The sequence below is a fragment of the Rattus norvegicus genome, chromosome 7, assembly GCF_036323735.1.
Source record: "Rattus norvegicus strain BN/NHsdMcwi chromosome 7, GRCr8, whole genome shotgun sequence".
Lineage (NCBI taxonomy): Eukaryota > Metazoa > Chordata > Mammalia > Rodentia > Muridae > Rattus > Rattus norvegicus.
The window spans coordinates 93603214-93618908 of NC_086025.1; the positions used below are offsets into that span (position 1 = coordinate 93603214).

A 15695-nucleotide genomic window follows, 5' to 3' on the forward strand; every position below is an offset into this window, starting at 1 on the left:
TTAATTTTTTGAAAGTCTTTGGAAGCCTGGGCATTGTTGTATTGCTTGTTTGCTTGTTTTTACTTAGTTAGCTGGTTCTACTTCAACTTGAATAATTAACAACGTTAATATGGCTTTGGGTGGCGAGATTGTCAACAGCTAGAGTCACTTAGAAATTTTAATTAAGAACAGTACTGTTGTACTTCTTGTGAATATTTATTTTTATACCCAAGCACTCTGAGAACTGTGGCCTATGGCTTATGACTCTGTGTATGTTCATGTTGGCCTGCAGGGTATATGTGGAAACCTATACTTTTCATGACCAGTGTATAAACACAAACTATGAAGAAAGAACCAAGACCTCTTGTGAGACACACACACACACACACACACACACACACACACACAGAGAGAGAGAGAGAGAGAGAGAGAGAGAGAGAGAGAGAGAGAGAGAGAGAGAGAGAATGATAGAGAGAATGAGAGAGAGAGAGAGGAGAGAGGGAGAGGGGTAGGGAAAGGGAGGGAGAGGGGAGGGAGGAAGGGAGGGAGAGAGAGAGAGAGAGAGAGAGAGAGAGAGAGAGCGAGCATGTGTGTTTGCAGAGGTCAGTATCTGGATCTTATTTTATTGCTCTAAATTTTGAACTGGGAAATCACTACATTGGCACACTTGATTACAATGAGCAGTAGGCCATTGCGTTTCTGGGATTCACCTATATCTGCTCCCTTCAAACACCTGCTGGGTGTTATTAATGTGCATCACTCCACTTGGCTTTTATGTAGGTACTGAGAACCCAAATTCAGGTCCTCATGTTTCCACAGAAAGCATGTTACCCACTGATTCGTCTCCCCAGACTGGGCATAGCTTTCTTGAAGACAAAATGTTTTTAAATTTGTTCCTATTTTCTTACTCTAATCTAGACATTTGAGTTAGCTTGAATCACACTTCATATGTTAAGTGTCTGCTACACTGTCAGCTATTGACCTTAATGTATTTCATGCTTCCTTTAATCTACAACAAATCAGCGAGGCCTTTCATAAATAACAAAATGAAAGTTCAGAGAGGTTAAATATGATGTCTAGGTCATGCCATTATTAATAAGAAAAGAAAAGGCTCAGGCTCAAATTTGCTAGATTCAGGTTTGGGCCCTTTTTACTCTGTCTCTTTAAAAAAAATGTCTGAACTTTCTATTCAGAAGTGAGTCTTGTCACCCAAATGCCAACTCGTGTCTTTTCTAAGAACTCTCAGAAGATCATGTGTCTAAACGCATGCTGTCTTCTGGACTTTGGTATTAGATTCTACAGCATCTCCTAGGCTTAACTTTATATTATCTGTGTTCCAGGGGTGAGGAGAGCAATGTAATATGATATATATTGAAAGCAGGGGGTTTAGGGACAACTAGATTGCAGTTCTCACTCTGCCTTGTGCTATCTGGATCATATTCTACAAAATTTAGTCCTTTAAAGCCACATGTTGTTGATGTGAAGATTAAAATGGAAACTATATAGGACATTCTTAGGACATGAATGCACAGAAGTCATATAATCAATCCATGGCATTTGGTTGTGTGGACATGAAGCAAAGGAATAAATCAATAAATGAGAGGGACCTTTGCTCATGTGAATGAATATGTTCCAAAGTTCTTATCCCTCAAACTTGTACTCTCTATCAGTTAAGGCAGTAGCAAATAGTACTTGAAATTTAAGGTTTTTATGGTTGAATCCGAGGCATCATTCTCATAGGAAAACCATACTAAATTATATTGATTCTTATGGAATATTCAACTCTTTGTCATCCAATGTTTAAGGTCAGAAAACACTGATATCAATAGTTATAAAATGCAAAGTTCTATTGTGGTGTAACTTCCTTCATCCCGTCTTGTGTGCAGCAGTGGTGTGATTCAGGTAAAAAGCAAAGGGGAGGCACTGGACTTGAAACCATAGTATGCTTACTAGAATTCAGTTTCATCTTGCCCAATATCTGCAGGACACTGATCTCTGAAGAACTATCCAAAGACCCAGAATTGGAGATGGTTCTAGAAAGTTTATAGTGGGGATGAGTGGTTTCTCTGGAAAAGCACTTTTCTGGCAGTGAAACACCTCCAACAAGCTGAAGTTGATCCAGCTGGCATTACGGTGCTGGAATGGTTCATTTTATCTGTCCATTATTGAACAAAGCCAGCCAAACCTTGAACCCCTGTGGATTGTCTCTAAGACGAAGATGTAGTGCTTGGCAAACCGGCAATGGAGAGTGATTACTGGGGAAGTGCTTAGCTTTAAGATGACACAGGTTTGTGAGTTGTAGGAAGGAATCTCAGCTGAACTCTATTATGTGACCTCCTGTACCTGTACCAGGATTTCCTTCCTGCAGCAACTCTTATTATCATATCAATTTTACTCCTGGAAAAAACAGACTCTTGGAGTTAATTAAATTTCCTAACTGACATGCCAATTGCAAGGCCAATTTTAAACCATCAAAGCTAATGCACATTTTCTAGGACTCTGTATTTGCTTACTTGGAGAGTCAATGAAAAGTCACCCAATGTCTTGTTGACGTGTTTGCTAAAACTCACATGATGGAAGAGAACTCTCCCTCTCCCTCTCCCCTTCCTCCCCCTCCCCTCCTCCTCTCCCTCTCCCTGCCCCTCTCCCTCCCCCTGCCCCTCTTCCTCCCCCTGCCCCTCTCCCTCTCCCCTCCCTCCCCCTCCCCTCCTTCTCTCCCTTCCCCTATCCCTCTCCCTCCCCTCCCTCCCCCTCCCCTCCTCCTCTCCCTCCCCCTGCCCCTCTTCCTCCCCCTGCCCCTCTCCCTCTCCCCTCCCTCCCCCTCCCCTCCTTCTCTCCCTTCCCCTATCCCTCTCCCTCCCCTCCCTCCCCCTCCCCTCCCTCCCCCTCCCCTCCTCCTCTCCCTCCCCCTGCCCCTCTCCCTCCCCCTGTCCCTCTCCCTCCCCCTGCCCCTCTCCCTCTCCCCTCCCTCCCCCTGCCCCTCTCCCTCCCCTCCCTCTCCCCTCCTCCTCCTGCTCTCTGTCTCATCTGTCTGGCTGTCTCTGTGTGTGCATGAATGTGTATATTTGCACATGTGTACCTGCTTGAAGTGTTTCAGTCACACTGCTTCTGATGACTTCAGAGAATAACAGAAAGATGATACCAAACACTTCAGTATCAAGCAGTTTCTATTGAGCCAAATTTTTATTGCTTATAAACAATACTGAGTAATGATGGCATATCACAAACTAATTTTGTTTTACCTCCACAAGTATTGACTGCAGAACTATGTATTTGTTTGGGATGAAGCGTCAAGCAGCCCACATAGATTATTGACAAGTTTGTGTTGGAACTCGACTCCAGCACTGCTAAGAATGTTTTGAAGATGAGGATATTCAGAATCTAAAACCAGAGAATTATTTAGAAAACAACAGCCTGTGCTACCATTCCAGATTTGAGTAGTATGTTCCAAAATAACATGGTACTGGGAATGCTTTAAGAAAAGCAAGAGATTATTAGTCCCAGTGTGAAGATGTCAAAAATCTTGTATGCAGCATTACTGGGCATCATTATTAACTTATACACTTCCAGGATGCCAGCACTGGACTACATGAGCTCATGGAGGCACAGCAGCCCCATAGCAGTCTATCAATAACAGGGGTACCCTTCACTGACTGCTGAGGAAAACCAGAATCTCACTCAAACTGTCTTCTTTTTCTTAATTGATTTTTCAGGCTGGGTTCACAATGTCTCTGTGTCTCTCCCAAGTACTAACAATTCTCCCTAGCCTCCCTTTTTATACTCAAAGTGAGGGAGAGTTAGGATGGATATAGGTTTATAAGAATAATTCTACCACTTAGTCTCCTGCTAATTAGTGAACTGGGCTGTCCTTTTATTGGCAAATTGGAGTGAGATTGGGAGTTAGGACTATTCCATAATTATAAGGAAATTTACATGCTTAAAAAAAGTAACCCAGAAGTGCTCCTGAGCTAGAAGGCTGTGCAGACATGTTGACCTCAGAAAGGGGTAGGGTTAACCTTTATTTCCAGGAAGAGGTAGGCCTCCAGCTGTTGGGCGTGTTATGAAATGAAGACAGATACCTTCTAAAGTGTCTCTACCGACTAAGTCCATACTCCTTTCTCATATGTTTGCCACCTTCCACTGTTCTATTTTGTCAGGCTCCCTATGCTCAGATTCAGTGCAGATCAATGTCAGTCACCGGCTATTGCACACCTAGAAGCCTGTTTCCCCCTAGCTGTTGCGTATTTCAGCCCACTGTGTTAGAATAACTGAGCCAGATTTTACTAGCCCCAGAGTATTCAGGCATCTCGCTATGTAGCCAAATATCATTAAGTGCAGTTTTTTTCTTTTGTGAGATCATCATTATGTGGTACACATAATGAATTCTTCCTATGGCCTACATCTTTAACACAGAAGACTCAAAGGTATGGTGCCATGATGCTTTCAATGTGCCTAAGGCTAGTAGTCTGGAACTTTTTTCTTGCAGATGAAAGCGTTCAGTGCATTGCTAAGTGTGGTTTATTTACTTGGAGGTTGAGAAGAGTATTCTTCAGTCTGTAGGTGGGAAAATACTCTTCTTGGGTTCTCACTACTTCAAATAAGGCAACCCTGCTATCATAGTTGGTGGATTCAGAGCACAGACTTCAACTCAGTTCAAATCCCTCGTCCTCACCTCTGCTCCATTTCTTCCATTCTTCACATAAATGTTTTCTCTTTGTTGTACACTATGATGTCCTTGAAGGGAGACACTAAATTTTATTGATTTACTTTTGATTCAGAACACGTATTATGAAATGATTCTGTAGTGGTAAATTGTGTAAATAAAAATGTACATAAATGTAGAAATAATTTTACCGAATGAATATTCACAAAGGAACATTGACAATTCATTTGTCTTTTGGAGGGATGGTCTTAACATTTTGAGCCCAATCGGACTTATGCTCTTATTTAAGAAAGCGTACAGTAAAATTATGCTGGAAACAAGTCACCATTTCTTCCTTTCAGCACATCCTTATCCTTGATCTTCCTTGGAGAAACTCATAGTCCTCAGACTGGCTGCTCTCACATGCATGATGCATTAGTGGACTACTGGGCTGATGTAATGATGAGCTGTCTGCTTTTCACAAAGTGAGATCTTAGAATGTTCTCTCTGCAGAATTTGGAGAAAAACAGAGTTCAAAATGAATGAGGACTGAATACAAATTAAGCTGTCACCTATTACTTATTTACCAAGAACTGCAGGTGGTGTTGGACACAGGACACATGTTGCCTTAAATCATAAATTAATATCACCACACTATTTTGCAAATTTGGAGGAAGAGAGGCTTATGGGGTAGGTTAATTTGCTATCAGGCCTCTGATGATTATTTCCTATAGACTGGGAACATGTTGGGATTCAGACATGGCAAGAGAAAGCTTTGCTGGAATGGGTTGCATATGTGTGGTGTCCACATTCTCCCAGGCCTCAGATGCTCGGTGAGGGCTTCTGTGGGCAGAACTCTGCTGAGAACGCAGTGATATTGGCAGAGACGGGAAGGATCCAAAATCCACTATTTGGCCACACCTCAGGAGCATTGGGTGCCCCTTGCTTAGGTCACACACTTGCACAATTTCTTTCATGGCTTCCATGTATGCTTTGTACAAAGTCTGTGGTCCTATCAATGGCTGTCTAGTCCACCTTCTTTTTCCTGTTAACTCACTGCACACCTGTTCCCTGCCTTGGAGCTGGCCATAGTGCGAGCCATCAGTTCGTGCTCCTTTGCCTCAATAAAGGTTCTTGATTCTGCTCAAAACTCTCTTCTCCTGTGCCACCTACTTAAACCTCCACCGCCTTTTTCATTTTATATCTCCCAGCCATGCACATATTTCTCAAGACACTGTTGCTGTCCCAGGCAGCTGGTCCTCTGTGTATCATCAACACAGACAGACCTCTGGTCCTCTCCTTCAGAGCACCTCGATCACCATGCAGCTACACACTTGCACCTTCAGTTCGATGACTGATATTTGTCTTTCTCTTCAGACTGTAAATTCCATAAGAGCAGTGATAGGACAAGGCCTTACATGGTGTCTCATCACAGACACTTACTCTGGGAGCTTCACCTCAACCTCTCTGAAGCCCACTCTCCACTGTATGCGGCTAGTCTATGACAGCTAATAAATCCATGCTGGTGTGACTCACTTTCAGAGAATTGGCTCAGTTCAGAACCACACAGACTTTAGGACGGAGAACATGAGGAATGATACTGCAGACTCTCATAGTCTCAACTCTTTCAGCCAGGTTGGGGCTTCGGATGCACACTCCCGGTTCCTGACTCCTTAAAGAGCTTTTCAGGTCAGCCTGCCCATGTAACCAGGAGCTCATGTCCATAGTAATCATGTCTTCGATATTGTTGGTGGGTTGGGCAGTAGTAAGAGAAATGGTTTTAAAAGCATATTGCTTAATCTAAAGCCCAATTTCAGTACAAATTAGCTCTGATAATTTAGTGAGTTTCTTAACATCTCTCTAACTGGGACTTTGCTATATTTAAAAAGGACAAGCAAATAATATCTGATTTTGCTGATAGGGAACATACATGAACATAGTTTATATATAACAAAAACAAAGGGTTTAGAACACATTACCCGTTCTGCATACTTTCAAAACTTTAATTAGTTTTTAAACTTATTTAGGGTCTAGAACACAATGTACCTTTTCAAGTGCCAACACCTGAAACCACTTCCTGGGCGATCTCCTGTTATTTTATTTTTTTGATAACTGTGGTTTCTGTCTCCCTTCTGATCTAAACATGTTTACCACTGATCTTACTTGGCTTATGATCACCCCTCACCCTGCCCTAGTTCCCAATGCAAAGTCCATGGTTCGAACTGTGGGAAATAGTCTTCTTGTCTCAAGTATGCTTCAGCTCTGTACCAAGAAAACTTATAGGTTAAATCAGTCAAAGAAGACAGTGCTGGGAGGTGAGAGAGTTGAGCAAAGTGGCTTTTGTGAGTTGAAGAAAGACTTCATTACTCTGTGCTAACTATGGCTGCAGTTCTAGTATGAGATTTCGAACATAATAATCCTTCCCCTTTCCATCTGTTTGTGAACCTTTGGCCAGAAATCTGGCGTCACACAAACAAGGATGCCAATGAAATGACTCACCAAGATGAGTTTCCAGGGCATTCTAACAGTCACTAAACGTTCAGAATACCCATGATACAACTCACTGACCATATGAACCTTATCAAGAAGGAAGGCCCACGTGTGACTAATTCAATCCCACTTAGAAGGAGGAACAAAATAATCACCAGAGGCAGAAGGAAGGAGAGATCTGGGTGAGAGGAAAAAAGGGGCAGGATCAAGTATGGGGCAGGGGGTGGGGGGACAGGAGAGAAGCCCAGAGGCCCAGGAGAATGAATAGAAATATGCAGCAGTGTGGGAGTAGGGCACAGGGGAAACCTGTACAAAGTCCCAGATACCAGGGATGTGAGAGGCTCCCAGGACCCAAATGAGGATGGTCTTAGCTGAAATGCCTGACACTAAAGACTTTTGAAACTGTCATAGGAAAACAGTACTGTAGAATCTTCCTTAAGATATCTGCATATACATAAACAAACGTTTAAGTGGAATTACTCTGAAATGAGGGAGGCAGTGCATCAGTGCTTGGCTCCTCTTTTTAAGTTGTTGATCAATGCAGGACCAAAACTCCTCTCAAATTGCAGACTATTGCTATTGACCTTGGCTTTCCTCTAGAACTTGATGCTAAGATCCTATTGGTAAAGATATCACATGCTTGAGTAGCATGAGATAGATAGATAAATAAAGCTAGTACTGATCTGGAAGCTTCTTCCCTACTGGCTAGCTTTCTTAGTGATAGAAAGTACAACACACTCTATTGAAGGAGAAAAACAATGACTAGTCTTCCCCAGCTGTGAATCCTGTGAGGCACAGTAAAGACCAATCTTGCAAGATATGCTTACTTTAGTAGCGACAGGAAGAGTAAGGGAGTTGGCAAAATCTTTCCCATTGTATTTAAAGCCTGATCCACAAACTGAAACTCATGTCTAGCACTGGACTCCAAATCCGCAGATAGATACGTTTTAGGCATTGGGGGAGAACCTACTATTCTTATTCTGTTAACGAGACATAGTATTAAATTTTTATCTATGTTTTTATGTTTATACCTATAGATCGGTGCATCTCTTATCAGAGAAGTCTTTTTTTTTCAGTAGATCACAATTACAACTTGTTAGGGTACAGGAGAATAAGAGACTATGAGTAGTCAGTTCTAAGTGTGATGTCTATATCACACCCCTCACCCCAAATCTGAGAGATGTCATAGAGGAGGGATGATAGGACAGTAAGCTCGAAGTAGTGGGTGTCTACTGCAAAAAGTATTTCCTAGACATAAAAAGGCTCTTACACACTATGGACTCCCAGTGGCTGTGATTTCATGAACATCTGCTTGAGATTAATACGGTCAAGATTTCAGCATGGATGGGAGGGGAACTCAAAATCCCACCCCTAGCTGTGGAGTTATTACCTGGTGGGGAAAGGAGAGTCTTCTCTTTTCAGGAAAGTGGGCTCTGAGGTTACTCATAGTCTAATAGATGGTCTTACACCCACGGACATTTAGGGAGCCCTATGTACACTCAATGGGTTTTGAAAAGGAGCACACTGAAGGAAAAGTGGTAGGTGAATAAGGAAGGAATTAAAATGAAGAAATGGAGTTTGGATTTGATCAAAACACATTGTATGCATATATAAAATTCTTAAATGATGAAAAAATTAAAATGAGACTAATTAAAATGTGTTTTTTCTGCAAGTTTTTAAAAAATAAAGTTAATTATGAGTAGAGTTAGTTGTGGGGGAAGCAATCTCTGTAATGAGCTAGAAACCTAGGATAATGAAGACTCCCAGGAATCTACGAGGTTGACCCTAGCTAAGACTCCTAGCAATGTGGAGTATAAAGCCTGAACCAGACATCATCTATAACTAGGCCAGACTCCAACGGAGGGATTGAGATATCAACCCAGTCACAAAACATTTGATCTATAATTCGTCCTGTCTACAAGATGTACAGGGGTAAAGATAGTGCAGAAATTGAGGGAATGGCCAGCCAATGCCCGTTTCACCTTGAGACACATGCCGTGAGAGGAAGCCCACTCCTGACACTGTTAATGATGTTCTTCTCTTCTTGCAGAAAGGAGCCTAGAATAATCACCATCAGAGGGGTTTCATCTAGGAACTGATGGAAACAGATGTAGAAGCCCACAGCCAGACATTAGGCAGAGCCTGGGGAATCCTCTGGAAGAGGTGGAGGAATGATTGCAGGAGCCAGAGAAGTCAAGGACACCAAAAGAAACCTACAGAATCAACTAACTGGGCCCATAGGGGCTCACAGAATTTGAGCCACCAACCAGAGTGCATACATGGGACTGACCTAGATCCTCTACACATATGTAACAGTTGTGTAGCTTGGTCTTCATGTGGGACTCCTATCAGCAGGGTGTGAGTGGGGAGCAGGGGCTGTCTCTGACTCTGTGGCCTGCCTTTGCACCCCTTTGCCCCTACTGGGCTGCCTCATCTAGCCTCAAGAGGGGTAGATGTACCTAGTTTTACTACAACTTAATATGCCAAGGCAGGTTGATATCCATGGGACACCTCCCCTTTTCTGAAGAGGACCAGGAAAGGAGTGGATAGAAGGGGAGGGAAAGGGAAAGGACTGAAAGGAGAGGAGGGAGGAAAAAACTGAGGTCATAGTCAGAATGTAAAGTAAATAAATGAATTATTTAATTAAAATGGAAAACAACAATAACAAAATAAAGACAGTTAAGATTTTTATATTCCATTCACTTGCTTACCAAATAGCTAGACTACTTCAGGTGCTATCACTGGACAGTTGAATTTTTAGATGTTTTATGGTAGATTTTTTGAAGTTCATTTATGAAGTCAGATATGTCAAAAATTGGGATAATTAATATGTAGCATAAATCATGGCATGTACTGTGTCAGATGTAGTCTGAAAATGTTTGGTAATCCTTTTTAAAAGTTTAGTGTTGGCATTCATTTTGATTTCCTAAAAAGATTTATATATGACTTTGCTAGTTTAATTATTAAGGTTTATCGTGTCCTTGCTTCTATTTACTTAGAGTTTATTGTGCCCATTTTTCTTCTAAATCTTAAGAAGAAGTATATAAAGATGCGAACTTTTTTTATTTAAATTTAAACCTCAGTATCTAGTGGTAAAATTATCCCCTACTGGTGGCTTAGCTGTGTCACCAACACTTTGAAATGTTGTACATCCATTATAATTACTGGAAATGTATTAATGATTCCTGTGATTTCCTTTTTTATCCAAATAGCTTTTAAAAGTATTTTAGTTAATTTAAATATTTACACAGATACGTTTTATTGTATGTGTCTTTCCTTTAGCACCAAGGGATTCTTGCTGCTACAGAAGAGATGTTCACCACGTGCACAGCCAGCTCTGGGTCAAGGATCCACAGTGATTTCCCTTCTCCATTCCAAGGATTTCTGTACGAATCATGTACTTCTCCTTGTTAACCTGCCTTGCAAGCTCCATGAAGAGCATTAATAGCTTCCAACTCTGATTTACAGCATATGAGTTGTTTCCTTCCTGGGTTGCATCTGCTTGTGACAGGCAACGACCTTGAAAGTTCCCCCCAGACAGGGCGTTAAGAAAACAGGTTTCTCTCATTATTAAAATTATGTACTGATACCCTACTCTAATTCCTCCCCAAAACTTACTTCATTCATTTTCCACGGCATTGTAGAGAGATGAAGTGTGGTCTTAAACATCAGTAGAATTAAAAAATGGTTTGGGAAGTTGGATTTAAATGAACACCTTTTTAGTCTAACATATTGCACTTAGTTTATTTTTATCAGAGCCATGTTCATGTTTTTAGCTTTCCTTTTCATGTCTAACCATAATTTCTTTATGTGTATGAACTTGGAAGGGAAAGTATTGTTAATTCGTTTCCCCATGGACAAGCGCTCATCACTGGGCAACGAGAATACATCTGTGAGTCTATGTAAAAGCTTTTAAACAAGACTTTCACTTGAGGCTGTTAAAAGGCGATGCAAAGAGGCAGAACAGAGGAGTGAGTTTAACTTCATAGCAACCATTAGTGCCTTTGTAACTGGTCCACGTAAGCACAGCATTATCATCTCACCAGTTGTGGGCCTTTTCCTGGGGAGGCATGGACAAATGCCTGTTCTCCTAGACAGGGGGAAGGGGGAAAGGACAGGGGGAATGCATGGCAAACAGGGCTCTGACAGACCTTGACTTTCCCCTTCTTCCCTCTTGCTTGCTGAAAAATGTTAGATTAAATTTTTAAAGCTGGCCACTGAGGTCCATTCTTTTATTTATCCACTTCCACCTCCTGAGGCTGACTACCAAGGTCCAGCTTTCAAACTATTGAAGTCCAGCAATCAAAAACTCCCCATGACTGCCCTAATTAACCTAGTTTAATCAAAATTAAACACCTCAATCTAACATGAAGTTTCCCCTTTTACCTTTTAAACTGCCATTTGCCTATGGGTCAGGTCTATATCCTCTCTTCAGACACAATCCTTTTCCCCTCTAGGACAAATATTCCTCCCCTGTCCCTTATATCCTTCTATTTCTTTCTCATCCTCTATCTCCTGTTCTTGTTTCTTAATCCATGTTCTTTGTACCTCTGGGACAAATAAATTTTCTTTGTGCTGAGAACTTGGTCTTGGAGTATCTTGAGCTGAACATCAATTTCTTCACAGGGAGCTTAAGGCAGATAAAATAAATGTTTCCTCTAATGTCTATCTTGGCAAACCAGTGGATATAATTGGGGTTGTTTACAGTGGCATGGTCAAAATCAACCTACAGGATTGTGGGCAACATATGGGCAGATCATAGGGGAGTTGCTTCTAGCTCAGTAATTTCCTCCCACACCTCTGTAAGGGAATGTTATTAGGCACAATCCTGTGAGATCTATGGAGGAGTTAGAGAAAGGACTGAAGGAGCTGAAGGGGTTTGCAACTCCATAGGAAGAACAACAATATCAACCATCCAGACCCTCCAGAGCTCCCAGGGGCTAAACCATGATCCCAAGAGCACACCCGATGGGCCTATGGCTCCATCTGCATATGTAGCAGAGGGTAGCCTTGTAGGGCATCAATGGGAGGAGAGGGCCTTGGTCCTGTCAAGGCTCTGTGCCCCAGTGTAGAGGATGTTAGGGCAAGAGGGTGGGAGGGAGTGGGTGGGTAGGTGGGGAGCACTCTCATAGAAGCAGGGGGGAGATAGCGGGTTTCTGGAGGGGAAACAGGGAAAGGGGATAACATTTGAAATGTAAATAAAAACATATCCAATAAAAGAAAAAAAACAAGATCAGAACAGTGAATTCTGAACTATTCCAACTTCTGTTGGCCTATGTAGATTTATCAGTCAGCTATAATTTAAAATCATACACAGCAGACCTTTTGGGGAACAGTTGTGCTTTCTACTCTATAGGATATAAAATAAGCAACCAAAACACGGGAAGAAATCCCAGGCAGAATTATATGCAAAATTCAATGATACCAAAAGAGGGGCACATTTTGTGAAACAAAAATATTGGAAGGTAATGAGAACGTTGAAGGATGAAACTGGGGTTGGAGTTGGGTGGGAGATCTTTTCACAGAAAAGCTGTTGTCAAAGGAAGATTATATAACATTTGCTAATTGACAGCCTAAAACTTGTGGTTTCCACCCCCTGTTAGTGATGTTTTTTTAAACAATAGGGTGTTGTCTAGTGTGATATCCTGTTGCTTGTCTCTTTGTGCATTATCTGCTGTGGCTTTTGCTGCCTTTCTCAGTAGATGATATGATCTTCTAGGAGACCCCGCCCTATGCTTCAGTTATTGCCTCCTTAGGTACAGGACTATCCATGGGACCTGAGCATCCAGGGGTAGGATGGCTTCATACTCAAAGAGTAACCTTGGCTATAGGTCCATCTGGACTTCTACAGAATAGAAAGAGCTTCAGTGAAAATATTCACAACCTAGTTGGTTGTACACAGCTCTTTGGAACTAAATAGCTTCAAAAACAATTCTGAATTTTAGTCTTTAAGGACATATCTGAGCACCCCTTAACCCTCTATCCCAGCTATGCTTACAGAGACAAGAAATTCAAAGGCCTATCAAACAGAGGGACTAAACAGCTATATCAAAAGAAACCATTGTATTAGAAAATAACTCAGATCATTAATTTTATTTTTGTCTTCAAGAGGGAATATAATTAGGCACAAACTCCTAAGGATAGTTTCCTAGTTCCTAGCAGAGAAAGACACATGAATGGATTGAGTACCTGTCCTTATTTGGAAAATACAAATTAAGTAGTGAAATAAGCTAGTATATATTATGTGTGTATGCATGTGTGTATTCTCATGTGTTATTGTGTTATTTTCTGCACATGAGTGATCCTTCCAAGAACTGACAGAGGCTTGCTGTCTTTTGGACAATAAGAATGCTGCTCTTAATTTCCTCTTCTGGCTGAGTGGTGCTCAGTAACTGGGAGTAGAAGTGGGTCTTAAAAGTGTACACAGCATTACCATCTCTTCTAGAAGCTTTTCTATTCAAAGCTAAACTCTTTTTCCTTACAGTTTTTGTTTTATTTTATAAAAACATTGAATCTATTTGTTGTGTGTAAAATACGTAACTCTATGCCTTTCAATCTATTAGATAATTGAACAAGTCTTTGTTAAATAATCTATCAAACTGGTAAGACTTTCCTTGGAGCATTTCGTAAAACAGTATGCTGCATTTTCATCATTTCTGCTTCCATTCATCTTTCAACTTCCTCCAGGTTTCCCCTATAGCTCCCTCTCTAATTGATACCCTTCTAATATTTATACAAATATACATGCATTTATATATAAACACACACATGATTAGACATTTTTATGACAGTCTTTACATATGCCAGAGTCAATGCTAAGACTCTCCATTGTGTTCCACTATTTCTCTGTTAGTTCCATATCTATAGCACAATTTTTTTCCTCTCTACTCAAAATTTCTTCTTATTAGCATATTGGGCTAGAAAATTCTTTGATGTGAAGTCTGTTCTGCACTGTGTAGGTTATTTAGCAGTCTCCATGACTACTGTTAACTAGAAATTGGTGGTTTCATCCCTAATCCTCAACTAGGTTATAACAAGTGAAAAATAAAAACCTTTCCAACATTATTATCAAATATCCCTTGGCATACAGAAACCACCATTGTTTCAGCCTTGTATTGAATTTTCTGAATCAGCTAGAAAAATTCCCCTTTCACCCCAAATAAACAGACTGAGATGAAAACTTTAAGGTTATTGCCATTGGGAGAAACTTTTGCTTCCAAAGTGTTTCTGTTATTCTTATGAATTCATGGTTTTAGTTGTGGTTCACAATCATTTAGAAAAATCTATATAATTTATATGTAAACTTAGGAAAACAGAATTTTAAAGTGCCAATTACTCCATAGAAAATTGTTTGTGCAACAATATATTCATATTAGAAATTGACATCTAGCTATGCAATTGGTTATACGTTTACTGGGAAGGTTTTTGTTATTGTTGTCATTTAATCCACATTATTATTCTATGGGCTAGACAGAAAGATTGCTTACATTTTACACTCTACCCTCAGATGTTCACTGATCGTGCTGGCTTGGATTTGAGGCTCTTTCTTTCATTATCCACCTCCTTTGAAGGCCTAAAATTTGGAAAACAAGATAAGAAAATATAAAATATAGTGTTAGGCTTGGCTACATTTTACAAGAAGAGCTAAAAATGAAATTTTCATTTTCTTCCTTTTTCTCTATAGTTTTTAAACTTTCTTTCTTTATCTCTTGGCCCAGAAATCCCACAAATTTCTTTCAAGTGGTTCTCAGATTGATTTTGTGAGCCCAAGAAGCAGCTGTACTTTGAATATATTTGAACATGACCCCATAGTTAGTGATGCTTGGGCCACAGACAGAGGCACTGGTATCTCATTCATTTTAACGGGTTCTTACTCATTGCAGAACTGATCAGCAGTGTGTAATAAGATAAATAACACGATTGTGATCTGAGGATTGCTGTGGTTGTGAACCATTAACTTTTTCTTCTTCCTTTTGGTGTCTATGTGAGTGGAAAGGAAAAATGCTGGATACAAAGTTTGCGACCTTAGATCTTTTTGACAAAAATTCAAACTGTAAATATTAAATCAATGTTTGTAAAAAAAAACAAATTCAGAAAATTCTTTTTTTTCTATCTCTAGATGTGGGCATAAAAACTTATTTTGGTACCAAGCAGTGCTAGTTCATGCCTTTTATCTTAGCTTTTGGAAGGTAGGCAGATCTCTGGGCTTGAGGCAGCCCAGTCTACACAGTGAGTTCCAGGACAGCTATGGCTACACAAAGAAAGCCTATTTTAAAACAAACACACAAACAAAACCAACCAAGGAACAACAACAAACAAACAAAAACTTATTTTACTAAAATCATATGAGGAAGGTTGCAGGTGAGAGAGACAGTAATGGTATATCACCCAGGAGATGGGGAAAGCATGGGTGGACAGATCCAGAACAATGGGGAAGGGAGGAAGGATTAAGTCAGGCAATAGAATACCATAACTGGGAACAAGGGAACAGGTTACAAGGATGGGCTACAGATGTGGCTTGTGTCCAGTGGAATTCTAGTTCAACATAGACCAGAAAGGATGTATTAAGAAGAGCAGACTGAAA

At 40.7% G+C, this 15695-nt stretch overlaps 1 long non-coding RNA gene across 2 annotated transcripts in view; it reads right to left on the reverse strand.

Annotated features, from left to right (window-relative positions):
• Positions 1-3143: 3143 nt before the first annotated feature.
• Positions 3144-15695, reverse strand: part of LOC102552490 (uncharacterized) — a 50920-nt gene continuing 38368 nt past the window's right edge. For both annotated transcript variants that reach the window (XR_593549.4, XR_005487146.2), the window contains exons 2-3: positions 14599-14684; positions 3144-5128 (exon numbers count right to left, since the gene is read on the reverse strand). This is a non-coding gene — a long non-coding RNA (uncharacterized LOC102552490). The remainder of the gene's footprint in view (positions 5129-14598; positions 14685-15695) is intronic.